Source organism: Typopeltis vanoorti, chromosome 17 (assembly GCF_054136105.1).
Source record: "Typopeltis vanoorti isolate ZY-2024b chromosome 17, IOZ_Tvanoo_1.0, whole genome shotgun sequence".
Classification (NCBI taxonomy): domain Eukaryota; kingdom Metazoa; phylum Arthropoda; class Arachnida; order Uropygi; family Thelyphonidae; genus Typopeltis; species Typopeltis vanoorti.
The window spans coordinates 102,750,618-102,765,382 of NC_143565.1; the positions used below are offsets into that span (position 1 = coordinate 102,750,618).

A 14,765-nucleotide genomic window follows, 5' to 3' on the forward strand; every position below is an offset into this window, starting at 1 on the left:
ATAGGTGGGAGCAGCATAAAAAATAAATAAAAAAAGCTAAAATAATTAATTATGATTTCATATATTTCATGAAATCGTGGCATCATTAGGGAACAATTCACATATGTGCATGCAGGCAAATATAAGCAGTTTTATTACTGTTATTGAATTTGATATAGTCTTTGAGGCCGAAGAAGAAGAAGATTTCAATTTACTTGGATGATGTATGTGCAGGGCCAGCATTACCATTTAGGCAAACTAGGCAACTGCCTAGGGCGCAAGCCATGAAGGGGCACAAAACTTCAAGCTATGCTTTATTCATACTTTACTAAAATATCAAAATTAAATAGTGATACATGATTTAGGTATCGATTCTTTTTCCTTATCTCTCACACATCACACTATTTTACTGTTGGTTCTTTTTTGTTCCTTACCTAAATGATTTGAACTTACCGCTATTTAAAATTCAGTTGAGATAAATATTTTAAAACGTTAACAATTTAAAATATTAAATTTCGGTATTTTATAACTTTTTTTTTTTTTTTGTAAATGAATTATAACAAAGAATTTTCAAATTAATTAAAAAAGAAAATAAAAAAAGCCCTATTAATTTAACCTGAAAGACAATTTTATTTTGTTTAATGTCAATTAGAAACATTTTAGTTTATGAAACTTGTAAACCTAAGGCACAAAATAACCTGGCACTGACAGTGTGTGTGTGTATACATACACACACAGCTTTGAAAAAAGTCAACAGACATCCCCATGGGCAAAGTGCATCATGCCATGTAACAACTCACATATTTGTAGAACACACATTTGTCAAATGGAGAACACAATCAACATAGAATCATCAAATGGTAAACTCCATGGGGCAGAGTTCAAACATTCTGTTCAGATGTTTCCATGATGAAGTCAGTAGAGATCATAAAAACAGACAGCCAATAGATGTGCCCTATGTTTATAATTTTTTTCCTTGCCAAACAAAACAGTCAAGGTTCATAGAACTTTGAAATCAGCTTGGATTAAGTCAAGAGTGTAAGTGGAACAGTAGTAAACAATGGGGTATCCAAACTCTGTATCCACACTACTGACCATTATGTCACTAGTGTGGACAGCAGTTTACTATGCTAAATTTAAAGTTCTTATTGTGTAATGAGGTAGGTGTTACTAATGATATGAGAGAAAGCATTTTTTTCTCATATTAGTTAGAAATCAATGGCATCAACTGGGTGAAAACAGCACATTTTGTTTCATGGATTTTGAACAATCCATGTATTTGGGGGAGAGGGTCTATTTTATATGGTTTTAATTTATCTGTGCCCTCCACAGGCATGAGATGACATTTATATGAAGTCTGTGAATGGCTTTCATCTGAATGTTTGTGAGATCTGAGCCCAATATAGTAGGTGAGCTAGTCTTTTAAGGTGGTAGGTTTAGTACTTTTAGTAAGCTTATAAACATAATAATAGTTCAAGATTATAGTAACATTATCCATATGTGCTTGTGTAACTTTTTTTTGTTGTTGTTATTCTTCAATTATTTTTGATGTGTTGTATTTTAGCTCAAGGTTTGTTTTTTTGCAAGTTTTAACCTTCCCACTTGGTTAGACTATAATAAATTTAGTTTAATCCTTCCATAATGCAAAGCACATCTCCTTGCAGACATGTATAATGCTATGCATTAAGGGAAGGCCCCACCACCACCACCCAGGACCTGAGTGACCGCAACAGCCAAGCCTCAGTTAAAACTTCATGGGCTACAGCATTGCCATTCATCATCCAAGCTTCCAACCAGTTTCGACCTTTGTTGAGGTCTCGTCAGTGGGAGCCAGACCAAGTTGGCGATACTAAGGTGGAAGTAATGGAGAAGTCATATTTACCTATACCAGTTGCCAAAAGGTGTCTCACCTTATTATTAAATTACACTGGATTTAGAGAAAGATGTTGGAAGTTTTTTCCCACTTACTTAGTTACACTATAATAAATTTAGTTTAATCCTTTATCCAAGTGTAAGCAAACAAAGTTTGTGCCTGAAGTATCTTCAGAACTGAGGTAACTCGTGGTAAAGATGGACCAAGCTCTCATCACTAGTCTTTTTTTTTTTTTTTTTTTTATTTTGGAGATTCAGGACATGGCTACATCAAGCATAATAGCAACATGAGTTGTGTAAAAAAATAACTCAATTTGTACCATGAAGTCATTTGCTGGTATTATTTCAAATATAACTTTGCTGTATTCGAAATAATACCAACCTTCCTTCACCCACCCATAAAGCAAAAGCTGATAGCTTTTGCTTTATGGGTGGGTGAAGGAAAGTTAACAATAGCATACTCAGCCCTTAATTGAAGCATAGGAACAGCATTTTATGCAACATTTGTAAACTTGTTAATACGCAAAACTTTTTTTTTTCCCCAAATTCTTTGGCTGCTGATGCATTGGAGACATCTAAATGGAACATCCCCAGATGTCAGCATTTGGCAGAGCAGCAAGCTCTTCCTGTAGAATATGGATGCTAGTGTCAGCAAGTAATGTGTAAGTGGCACCAATTTGTTCCCATTGGAAAGCAAAGCTAGCAAGTACATTTATAAACATGCAATGATTGTGCGAGCAAAAATGGTAAAATAATCTCTACTACCGAAATACAAACATAAATCGGAGAGACTGTTTCTGGAGTCCAATTCAACTCAACAATAACATTCTCATAACCTGAATAATTATGATTACATCAGCTAAATGATCTAGACCCCCTCACCAAGCCCAAAGAGAGAGAGCATTAGTTAAGATTGCCAGGTTACGCCACTTTGAACTTTATCCATATCTGCCTTTCTATTGCTGTGCCTGCATGCACATCTAGCATCCTTGTGCTTTAGTGACCAAGGCAAAATATAGTTTCAGTTTAAATAAAAGTTAGTTAATTATCATCTCTAGATGTCTATTTATTCCTAGAAACAAAACATGAATGAAGGTAAGGGTAAATGTAATTAATAAAATTATACTGTATTTACCTTGCTCAGTGGCATTTTAATCTCTTCAAAATTTCAAGAATTATGATAGTGATATTACTAGCTTAATTTCTAACCAAACACCTGGCTAAATTATAAACTGACAATTTTCTTTGTTGTTGTTGCTTTGCTGTAAATGATATTATTATTATTACCCAAGAACCCATGGAGTCAAAGTCTCATCTAGGAGGTCCTTTTATCAAACACACAGCTCATCATACCGTGCTTTAAACACACTCAAATTCTCTGCAGACACCACAATCTCAGGCAAGGCATTCCAATCATTCGCAACTATGCATGGAAAAAACCTGCTTCTCACTACCTCCTTATACAGCTTCCAGGATGACCTCTGGTTCTCCCCTGATCTCCCACTATTTTCTATAGAACCTCTCCAGCACTGATCCTATAACAACCCCTTAATAACTTGTCTCTATCATATCTCCCCTCCTCCTGTCCACCAGACTTTGCAAGTTGCATCTTCTCAATCTTTCCTCATACTCAACATTCCAGAGGTCAAAACGTTGGAGAGGGTCCAGAGATCTGGACCGCTCTCCAACATCTCTTCATCCTTCTGAAAACCAAGTGACCAAATCTGGGCACAATAGTCCATGTGTGGCCTAATCAAAGCCTTATACAATGGAACAAGAATCTCCCTACTTCTACAAGTCAGTGTCCTCCGCATCATTTCCAGAAGCCTTTGTGATGTCTTCACAATTTTGGCTGTGTGTCCCCTAAATTTCAGATCCTTAACCACTATCACCACAGATCTTTTATTTCCTCCACCTCCAACAATATATCCTCACCAAGCATAAATTCTGCATCCCATTTTTGTTTTCCTATAAAAATGGAATGCAAATTTTAAAACCTTACATTTTGCAACATTGAACTCGCATCCCCATTCCCATGCCCAACCACTCAATTTATTCAAGTCTTCTTGCAAGACCACAACATCCTCTCTACTCCTCATGGTTTATCCCAACTTTGCATCATCTACAAACAACTGAATATCTCCATTCAAATCTTCACCAATATCATTAATATACAAGTTAAACAACAATGGCCCTAAAACAGACACCTGAGGCACACCACTAGTGACTTTCCTTTTCCTGGATATCACTCCCCCATACACAACTTGTTGATACCTATCAGATATTCAGTCTCCAATCCAATACACCAATTCTAATATCCAACCCCATCCACTTCAGTTTGACTATCAACTTATCATGCAGTAATCTATCAAAAGCCTTTGCAAAATCTAAGTATATTACTGTGTATCCTTCTCCTCTGTCCATGGAAGCAGTTACCTTATTGTAATAAGTAAGTAGATTACTAAAACATGACCTCCCTTTAGCAAATCCATGCTGTCCATCAAAAATAATACCATTGTTGTCAACCAAATTCTGGATCCTAGTTCTCAAAAGCTTCTCCAACAACTTAACTACAACACCTGATACAGATACGCCTATAGTTTGATGCTTGAGTTCTATCACCTCCTTTATGAAGCACAATCTTGTCCTCCTTAGGAACTTGACCAAGTGCAAGACTTGTATTAAAAAAATATGTCAAGACCGGCATCAACTCTCTGACACATTCCTTCAGAATACATGGTGATATATTATCAAGTCCCACAGCCTTATTTACATCTAGTTTGCTCAATTTCCTATACACTTCTTGCTCACTTACAGTCAGTCTCTCTTCCCCATCATCAACTTCTCTCAATCTCTCTATGAAATCACATTCACAAGATTGAAAGACCTTTATGAACTGCTCATTAAATATCCCACTGCACCTTCTGCAGCAGCTGTCTTTATACCATTTTCTCCAATCAATGTCATCCTTCCATAATCATTCTTTGTTTTGCTGGCTACATATCGAAAGAACTCCTTAGGATTCTTTTTGGCTTCGTCAGCTAACTGCTGTTCATACCTCTCTTTAGCTACCCTCACCAACCAAGTCACCTGCCTTGCCTGGTCTTTGTAGTCCTCATGGAATTGGTTATTTCCACTTCTCTTATGCTGCCTGCATAATGCCCTTTTTTCTCTGTATCACATGCTTAATCTCTTTATTCATCCATTTCATGCCTACCTTATTTAACCTTCTCACCCTTAGAATACATTTAGACACTGCATCTACTAGATAGTTTTTGAAAATCCCCCAATCTGCACTGATGTCTTTTCCAGCTAACTCCTCATTCTATGCTACACCTGCAAGCTGTCTCCTAAGCTCTTCATAATCACCCCCCCCCCTTATAGTTCCACATATACCCGTTTCTTACAGAGGTCCTCACACTACTGGCAACCATCCAGGTATATATAATTGTTTCTATTAGTTGAGCTTGTACAACAAAGCATCTTTTATTATAGAGTGCTAAAATCTTCCCTTTTGTGCTATTTTGATATGCTGAAAACCTTAAGTCCACTATCCTATTAAGTGAAACCTCCATGAAGTCTGTCTCAGATAACTGAGAGACAATTCCATACTATACAATCTGCCTCCACAAATATATTTTTCCTATTAACTGGCTAATTTTTTCCTGTTTCTGCAGAAGAAACACGCATCCGGGAGAAAAAAAATCCTGCTATTTCCATTTGAGGCTAGATGATTCACCTTCATAAAAACCTATGAAGATTCCTCATGCCATGATGAGAGCTAAAGCCAGAGTGTTTATAATCAAAAGGTGCATGTTACATTATTCTTCACTTCACTAAGGAAGTTATCAAAAACTGCATTTAATTATCAACATTAGAATATTAACATGAAGAAGCAGAATACCAATAGTTAGCACTCATCAAAATTACTACTAAAAAGTTATATTTTAATTTTTGTTTCAAAATTCAAATTTATTATTTTTAATTTAATTATAAGTTTAAAAACAGTAACTGAGATTAATTTTTGTTGTCATATTCCACAGATATTTTTGTCCTGCGTTCAATACATAACAAGACTGCACTTGATACAGTCTTGTTATGTATTGAACTATCATTTAATCTCTTTTGTGAGGGTATTATTAAACATATCCCCCAGTTAGAGGATAACATGAAATCTAAAGATGTTGGACATTGGGTTTCTGATGGAGTTTTCACAAATTCTATGTTTAGAGATCAAAATCCCAAATAGTTAAACTGGTATATGCAGAAATGGCAAAAAAAAAAACCATCAAAATTAAATAATTAATATAATTTTAGCATTCCATGCATAAATTTGTCTTATAATTTGCTCAGACAGAATAAAATACCATACTGTGCAAAGTCACCAATTTAGATGAAATAATGATTAGATGGAATTTAGATGGTCGGAAATTTAGATGAAATAATAACGTATTTATCAACAGGCCTGTCAATCCAATGTGAAAGGTAAAAAAAAAAAAGGATAAAAATTGAAAACTTATGAAGATTGTTTTTTTTTTTTTTTACCACCCCTTCACACAAAAAAAGGATACAAAATCTCATGGCATATAATATCATGTGTGTGCATGCACACAAGTGCGAGCATGAGAACAAGATGTTAAGGGAAAAGTAGGAATCTGTTGATTTGTTTCTTAAACAACCAGAGATTGTAATCTTCAGTGAAGCCAGTATGAAGAAGGCCATTCCAAAATACAGAAGTGGTTGGAATAAAAGGAGAGGGAAATTACTTTGGTAGGTTTGAAATTTGATGGTAAATGTATGTTTCCAACAGCAGCTCATTTCCTTAGTCTTAAGACAGCAGAGATGATGGTGGCAAGCTCAACAAAACAAGCTGTAAAAAATACGGAAGTAGCAACCACAATACATCACCATCATTATTATAATGTCAAGCGGTCCAAAGATTCATTGAGGGAGGGCACCTACTCCACCACTCAATCCACCAACTACAACTACCGCAAACACCATCATCATCTACACCAATGCCATCTATTGCCTACCACCACTACTAATATTTTCACAGATAACAAACATCGACGCCCATAGCAAGATTTGAACCCACAGCCTTTTGGCTAGAGAGCAGATACACTAACCACTCGGCCAACCAGACCGGCAAATTAAATAATTCCAAGTAATACTTTTGGATAAGTCTCTGTTTATTTATAGCTTATTTAGGGACAAAAACCCTCTACCACTGTATGAGACCAGCTAATCGTTTCGATGATACCAAGGGTATCATCGAAACCGAATGAGTTATGGAGGCTTTTTGAAGGCTACATCAACCATAATACATTAAATATGGTAATCAATTCAAAATTTGATGTTCATGGAGCTAGATGAATGGGTTTCAGTATATCAAAACAATATCGAGGAAAGGGTATATGTTGAACTACAAGGCTGGTGATTGTGAGAAGCTCGAGAGACAGCTTGCAGCTGTAGCATGGAATGAAGAGCTGTGTAGAAAGGAAATTAATGTTGCTTGGGTGTTATTCAAGAAATATCTAGTAGAAGCAATGCCTAAATGTATTCCAAAGGTCAGAAGGGTAAATAAGGTAGATGTGAAATGGATGAATGAAGAGCTTAAGCATACAGTGCAGTACAGAGAACAAAGCATTATGTAGGCAACATAAGAGGACTGGTAATAATCAATTCCATCAGGAATACAAAGACCGGCAAGGAGGGCAACTCAGTTGCTAAAGGTAGAATATGAAGCAATTAGCTAATGAAGCCAAAGAAAAATCCTACGGAGTTCTTTTGATATGTAGTCAGCAAAAAAAAAAAAAGATTATGATAGGCACATCCTTTTTGTAAGATTCTGAACACCTGTAGATATACAGATTTACTTTATATCTGCAGGTGTTTTATTTTCCATGCCCGATCTCCAGTTTATTTTTGACACTTCTCTGAATAAATTACAAGATGTTTAAGTTTGGAATTCAACCAGCATTTTAAGTTCTTGACATAAGAACTTGCTTCTTTGCTTTATTAGCATTTTTCTTAATCATACTTTATACAGTTAATTGTTGTCAATTTTTTTTCACTTTCTCTCGTATTTTTTCTACTTTTTTATATAAATATAGTTAGTGCTTATTTCGTAAATAATATGTGCAGGTACTCTTTGTTGTATGCTACTTAAATGTGTAAAAAATTACACAATCCTTGTGCATGTGACAATATGGATAGTTTGAGAGCAGTGGATAATGAGGAGGAGAGACTGACTGTGAGTAAGAAAGAAGTATATGAGGATTTAAGTAAACCTGATATTAATAAGACTGTGGGACTTGATGTATCACTGTGTATTTTAAAGGAATGTGCCAGAGAATTGACATCTGCATTGACATATTTGTTTAATGAGTCTTATGTTGGGTCAAGTTCCAAAGGAGGGAAGGAAAGCAAGATTGTACTGCCTCATAAATGAGGTGACAGAACTCAAGCATCAAATTATAGAACAATCTGTGTGTCAGGTGTTGGTTAAAGTGTTGGAAAGGCTGGTGAGAATCAGAATTAGGTTGACAACAATGGTATTATCTTTGATGGACAGCACGAATTTGTTAAAAGGAGGTCATGTTTGCCCACAGATGAGAGAACCATAGCTGGCACAGTGCCAAGAAGAGTCAATTCATGTCGAAGGGGAGAACGGAATAAGGTGATGTGTATGTATTTGTCACCAACACATGAAATCACATGTTTTATACGTAAACATTTCCAACTGTTATACAAGCAAAATAATTACCACCTTAAAAACTAGAATGTTCATAAAAGAAAAGCTAATTTTCCAATATGTAATAATAAACAAACTCATCCCATAAGACAGATTGATTACCCTATAATCATAATGGATTCGCCTTCTTCTGCCATGCACAAAAGTATTGAGGGTTCTCTCATCTGTGGTCAAGCTATATATACTTATTACAATAAGGTGACAGCAGCATTGGATGTGGGAGGATGGATACACCATGCAAAGTCTAAGTATACACAGCAGTATACTTAGACTTTGCAAAGGCTTTTGATAGATTACCACATGATGAGTTGATAATCAAACTAGAGCAGAAATAGTTGGATATTAGACAAGTGCATTGGATTAGAGGCTGGCTGTCTGATAGGTATCAACAAGTTTTGTATGCAGGAGCAATATCCCAGAAGAGGAAAGTCACTAGTGGTGTGGCTCTGCTTTAAGACCATTGCTGTCTAACCTATATGTTACTGATATTGAGGAAGATTTGAATGGGGATATACAGCTGCTAGCAAAGTTGGGACAAACCATCAGGAGTAGAACTGATGTTGTTGCCTTACAAGAAGACTTGAATAGACTGAGTGAATGGTTAAATGTTGCAAAATGAAAGGTTTTAAAATTTGGAAAACAAAGATGGGATGTAGAAGTTACTCTTGGTGGGAATATATTGTTGGAGGCGGAGGAAATAAGAGATCTTGGGATGATGATGGATAATGATGTAAAATTTAGAGGACATATTGACAAAATTGACAGGCCCTGAGGCCTAATACAAGATAGGAAGATGATGATAATGATTGACAAAATTGAGAGGACAATAACGAATTCTGGTGGTGATGCAGAGGATACTGACTTGTAGAAGTAAGGAGATTCTGGTTCCATTATATAAGACTCTGATTATGGACTACTGTGGAAAGATTTGGTCATTTGGTTTTCAAAAAAAATGAAGAAATGCTGGAGAGGGTCCAGAGGCAATTGAAATTATTTTCTGAGCTCTGAAATGTTGAATATGAAGAAAAGATGAGACAATGCAATTTGCAGAGTTCTAGTGGATAAGAGGAAGAGGGTGATATGATAGAGACATACAAGTTGATAAGGAGTTGTTAAAGAAACACTGAAAATACTGAAGGAGTTTTTCATAAAATGGTGGGAGACTGGGAGAGAACAAAAGGTCATCCCTGGAAGCTGTATAAGGAGTGAGTGAGAAACAGGTTTTTTTTGCATGGAGAGTTGTGAATGATTGGAATGCATTGCCTGAGAGTGTGGTGTATGCAGAGAATTTGAATGTGTTTAAGGCACAGTTGATGAGCTGTGTATATGACAAAACTCATCATACTGCCCCTTAAACATGTCACATACTCGTAGATGAGTCTGTGACTCCATGGGTGTCTTAGGATGATGATGATGATAATAATAACATTAGATGTATATACAGGGAGATTCAGCTAAATAATACCAACAGAGATAGTATTAAGTGCTTCTGTAACAGTTTGGGTTTGCTAACTCTTACACCAGTTCAGAAATCTAGGATTAATAAGACAGACGACCAATGAGTAGTGCCACAACTAGCTTTTCATGGGCCCTGTGCAAGATTTTATTTTTGTCTCCCCTTTTTTTTTTTTTTGGAAAAAAATAAATACACAAATACGATAGAAATAGATCAGTTAATTTTTAACTTTAACCAAAAACATTATGGAATTGGTCCCCATGGTGGCAAAATTTAAAATTTCAAAATGAAAATATAATACTGATTATTTTTTTGATACCCCATTTCAGGTCCTCTTCATCCTGGGCCCTGTGTGTTTGTGCACCCATTGCACCTGCCTAGTTACAGCACTGCCAATGAACATGGAACAATCTACATATTAGTCTAAATTTGATTTATAGCTGCAGTATTTTCAAATAAGAGCATTCAAAGAACTGATCAAAAATATCAGGGAATGAATACATTGCAGAGAAAGTGTGGCAGTAGGGAGAATCACAATACATTTGGTAACTTCTTCTATACCTGTGGTAGCAAGGTCAGCCTGAGAGAATCATTAGTGAGTGTCTATGGATCTTGGATTATTTACAGAACTGTTTTTAATCCCTTTGAGATATAGTTCATCAGAAATAACTTCACAGATGATCTTCCAACATATGGCTTCTGCATCATGTTGACACATAAGTTGGAAGATCATTGTTAGGAAATACTTGACCAAACAGCACTGGTTAATCACAGGTTCTTACTATTAAAAACTAACCAAATTGAATATTTGTTTTGTTTTAATTTTAATTTTTTACTTTTTTTTTTGCTACTTAGTTCGATAAATAATCTTTCTAATCTCTAACCTAAAGGCTGTGAGTTCATATTACGCTAATTGAATGTCTTGAAATAGTGAATGTTTTTAACTTGTCCAGTGTAAAACCACTTATCTATTTATTTGAATAAGAAACTCATACTTTGAAAGGAATAGCAACATGTAACTTATAAATACTTTCTTCACATAAAATTCAGTCTTGGATACTTTCCATCTGTCCTTGTGTATTGGCAAAACTGAACTTTCATACAACAGCTAAATGCTTAGATTAGAGTTACTAAACAATTTTGTAATAGATTCTGTTATTATTGTACGAATTAATTCAGTTTATATGCTTCATCTCCCTTTTCCTTAACTTGAACAGAAGCCATACAATCTAAATTGCTAGTTCTGAAATCCTAACTGCCACTTCAAAAATTCATTTGTATAACCTTTCAGATGGGATGGATAAAACATGACAACAGCTTATTACACATTAGAATATACAATTTCAATTGATATTTTAATCGAAATTTCTTTTCTCTCTTCTATTGTTATCGTTCTTTCAACATTAATTCTAATTAATATCTAGTGACCTTTCCTATTATCAATATTATCTTTCACAAAGCGTTTACTGGGTAGTTTATCATTATTGATACTAATTCCCGTGATATATCCAAAACTATCGGCAAATGTGCAAAACAGTTTGGACAATGAGCGCTATTTATTTGTCAAATGGGAAATTATGGATAGGCAGCATCTTAAGTGTATATTAGTTTAATTACTTTTATATTAATGGAATTCATTTTAAAAAGTCTGATAGTAATGAAATCAAATGACTGAATTATTATGTTTTTTAGCATATAATCTGCTAGTAAAAAAAGCAACAGGCAAAAGTACATTTTGCCTCTTACTCGAATATATTTTAGAATTATCTTTATCGTTGAAAACTGCTTTTAATATCATCTCCATCACTGTATACAATAACCAGTAGGTATTAGTTTAGTTTTTCGTTCTTCCTTTTCGATCACACTGATTAGATTCTCACACGTCGTGATTAATCATTAATATAAATTTTCACAGTTTTTGTGAAGTTACATGAATTAACGCAAACTCGGTGAAAAGAAAAAAAGTCCCGCCTGCTGGTAAACACATAGTAATACACTTGATAAAATTTTAAACTTGCCAAATCTGAGATTGTTTTTCTCAACGGCATCAATGATAAATGTAAGTTTTCGATAAGAGATATTAATGTTCCGAGTCCAGAAAATGCTTTAAGATGCGCTTGCAAACTAAATCAAACCTTGATCATGACGATATTATGTTCGAATTAGCAATTATTAAAGAAATGAAAATAATTCATAACGTATTCATTGGTGAGCAACATTTTTCTTATTAAAATTTTAAACAGGTTGCCTCGCAAATAAAAATATACATTAAAAAAGGGGGTTCAATCAATTAAATTCACATCTAGTTGCGTGAAGAAAAACTCGACCACATTTTTTTTCGAAAAAAAAATAAAAAATAGGTCACTAATACATAAACAATGGAGAAAAAAAGCTGTATTCGTCAAATGTGCTTTAACTCGCATATTACTGCAACTAATTATAAGCATTACATTACGAAGCACATTTAAAACACTACTCTCAGCTGGAATCTAACAACGCGTTATTTATAGTCACACTGCCTTACCTTAATTCCAAAGTTTTCACCTAACTTCATTCACAGTAACGCTCACAGCTGAAGATGAACGCAACTGCTGCACCTTATGCATTCAGATAAAAATGTTTTCTTAGCAAATATGTATCCAAGTTATAAAACAATGCATTAAGTCGTGAAGCTTGATATAACAACTGTCAATAACATAAAGTATTAGATGAAATGTTAACACAACTACTAGTTCCTTATCCCTAGGGCACACCTCATTCCGCACAGGAAACTGATTTAATCGCGAACGATCAAACAGCAGACGATATGATCACAGCGTCATCTACTAGATGAAAGCCTAAATAACTTTTATTTTTACAATTCATAATTCAGTGTATTAGTTAATAGCTAAGATTTAATTTTTAAATCATTATCATATATATGATAATGATATTGATGTTAACATAATACGGAGAAGAAACATAAGTTCTAAGAATTATCCACCTCGGTTACACCTAGTAGAAGAAACAGCTTCTAGGAGCAGAACATATGTAAAGATTGTCTACTCTAGATAACAAAAAAATGAGGAAAAGGAAAATATTTTCACATCCTGTATCTGTATATATCAGATATTTCATTTAAACTGCCACTATCGACAGAAAAAAAAAAAAAAAAAAACACTAATTACTAATCATTAGCGATCAAGAAAGTAAACGACTGGGAAAAATTCAAATATCTTTTCAGAATCCTGAAATTTATGGATATCATCCATATTATTATTATTCCTGACACCTCCAACGAGTCCGAAGACTCATTGCGGGAGGACACCTATAACTGTCTCAATTGATACAACTTTCTCAACCACTACACCGAACATCTACTACGAATCATCTTCATCTACCGCCCACCTCCACCACCACTACAACTAGTATTTTTTGTCTGTAAATTGCGTGTGTTGGGAAGGGCCGATTTGTCTGTATGCGGGATGAAAAACCCGAGTTTCCGGTAGAAAAAACCCTGCTACCACCGTATGAGATCGGCTAACTCAGCTTCGATTGAAAATCGTTCAGATAAAGATTCCTCCAGTCGCGACGAGAATCGAACTTAGGCCTATTCCAATCGAAGGGCGCAATGTGCCGTCGTTCTTCCGATTGCGCTAAGGAGGCGCTTATATTGACAGCAAAGGTTGGTCGATTGGTAGAGCCTCTGTTACTAATGGCTCACGCAAAAAGTTAAGCAAGTTTGAGCTTGGTTAGTAGTTGGAAGAGTTCAATCGTTCGATGTTGTTGACACACTCTCCCTTGATGAGTCTCTGGACTCCCTGGAGGTGTTACATAATAATAGTCAATTCCGTTCAGAAAACCAATTTTTTTGTGTGAAAATTAGCAACCACTTCATGTGAGAGTGAAGTGGAAAGAAAGAGTAAAAAAAAATAATAATAATAATAAAGTAAAGAATCACATACTTTCCATGAAATTTCTCTAATCTTTAAAATGTTATTAATAAAAATTAGATTTACATGGCAAAGGGTGCGCCTTTGATAAGTCCTACAGAAAGGCTAAAATTTTTTCTACATACATTTCTCCTAATTTTTCCTAGATAATAAGAACCAAATATTCGATTGGTCATCGAAAGGAATGCTTTAATTTTGTGTATGTGTGTGTGTGTTCGATGTTTATTACCATTTTATAGATGTGAGCAACAAATACGCTATTCGAAAAATATATTTCATTAAGATTATTCCAATAATTTATAAAGTAGAGGTTAGAGTAATTTATTACTATTACTATTACTACAAAACACTTCCAAGAACTCATTGCTGAAGGGAATTCTATAGAGTGCAATTCCACAGTGAGTTGTGGGTTATGTGTTTTATATAGACCATGACATGCAAACCACCTCGTACACACTGCACTGTCTGCACTACGCCATCTACTGCCACTATTGCAAAAAATTCATAATCGACGACACCCCATCTATCGCCCACCTATAGCATTTTTGTCTGTTAATTTAATGTATTATTTGACCATTTTGCCTGTATGCTGGATAAAAAACCCGAATACCTGGGAGAAAATCTTTCTATCCACGTAGGAGACCGGTAACTCACTTTCAACTAAAAAAGTCCACATAAAGATTCCTTTTGTCATGAAGGGAATAGAACTGGTCTTTTCCTTTCGAAGAGTGCAATGTCGAAGGATAGTACAATTGTGTACGAGGATCTG

At 35.0% G+C, this 14,765-nt stretch overlaps 1 protein-coding gene across 2 annotated transcripts in view; it reads right to left on the bottom strand.

Moving 5' to 3' along the window:
- The window catches only part of IP3K2 (Inositol 1,4,5-triphosphate kinase 2), a 242,066-nt gene extending 229,248 nt beyond the window's left edge, over positions 1–12,818 (bottom strand). For both annotated transcript variants that reach the window (XM_090406781.1, XM_090406780.1), the window contains exon 1: positions 12,589–12,818. The gene's annotated coding sequence lies outside the window, so the exon portion shown is untranslated. The remainder of the gene's footprint in view (positions 1–12,588) is intronic.
- Positions 12,819–14,765: the final 1,947 nt, after the last annotated feature.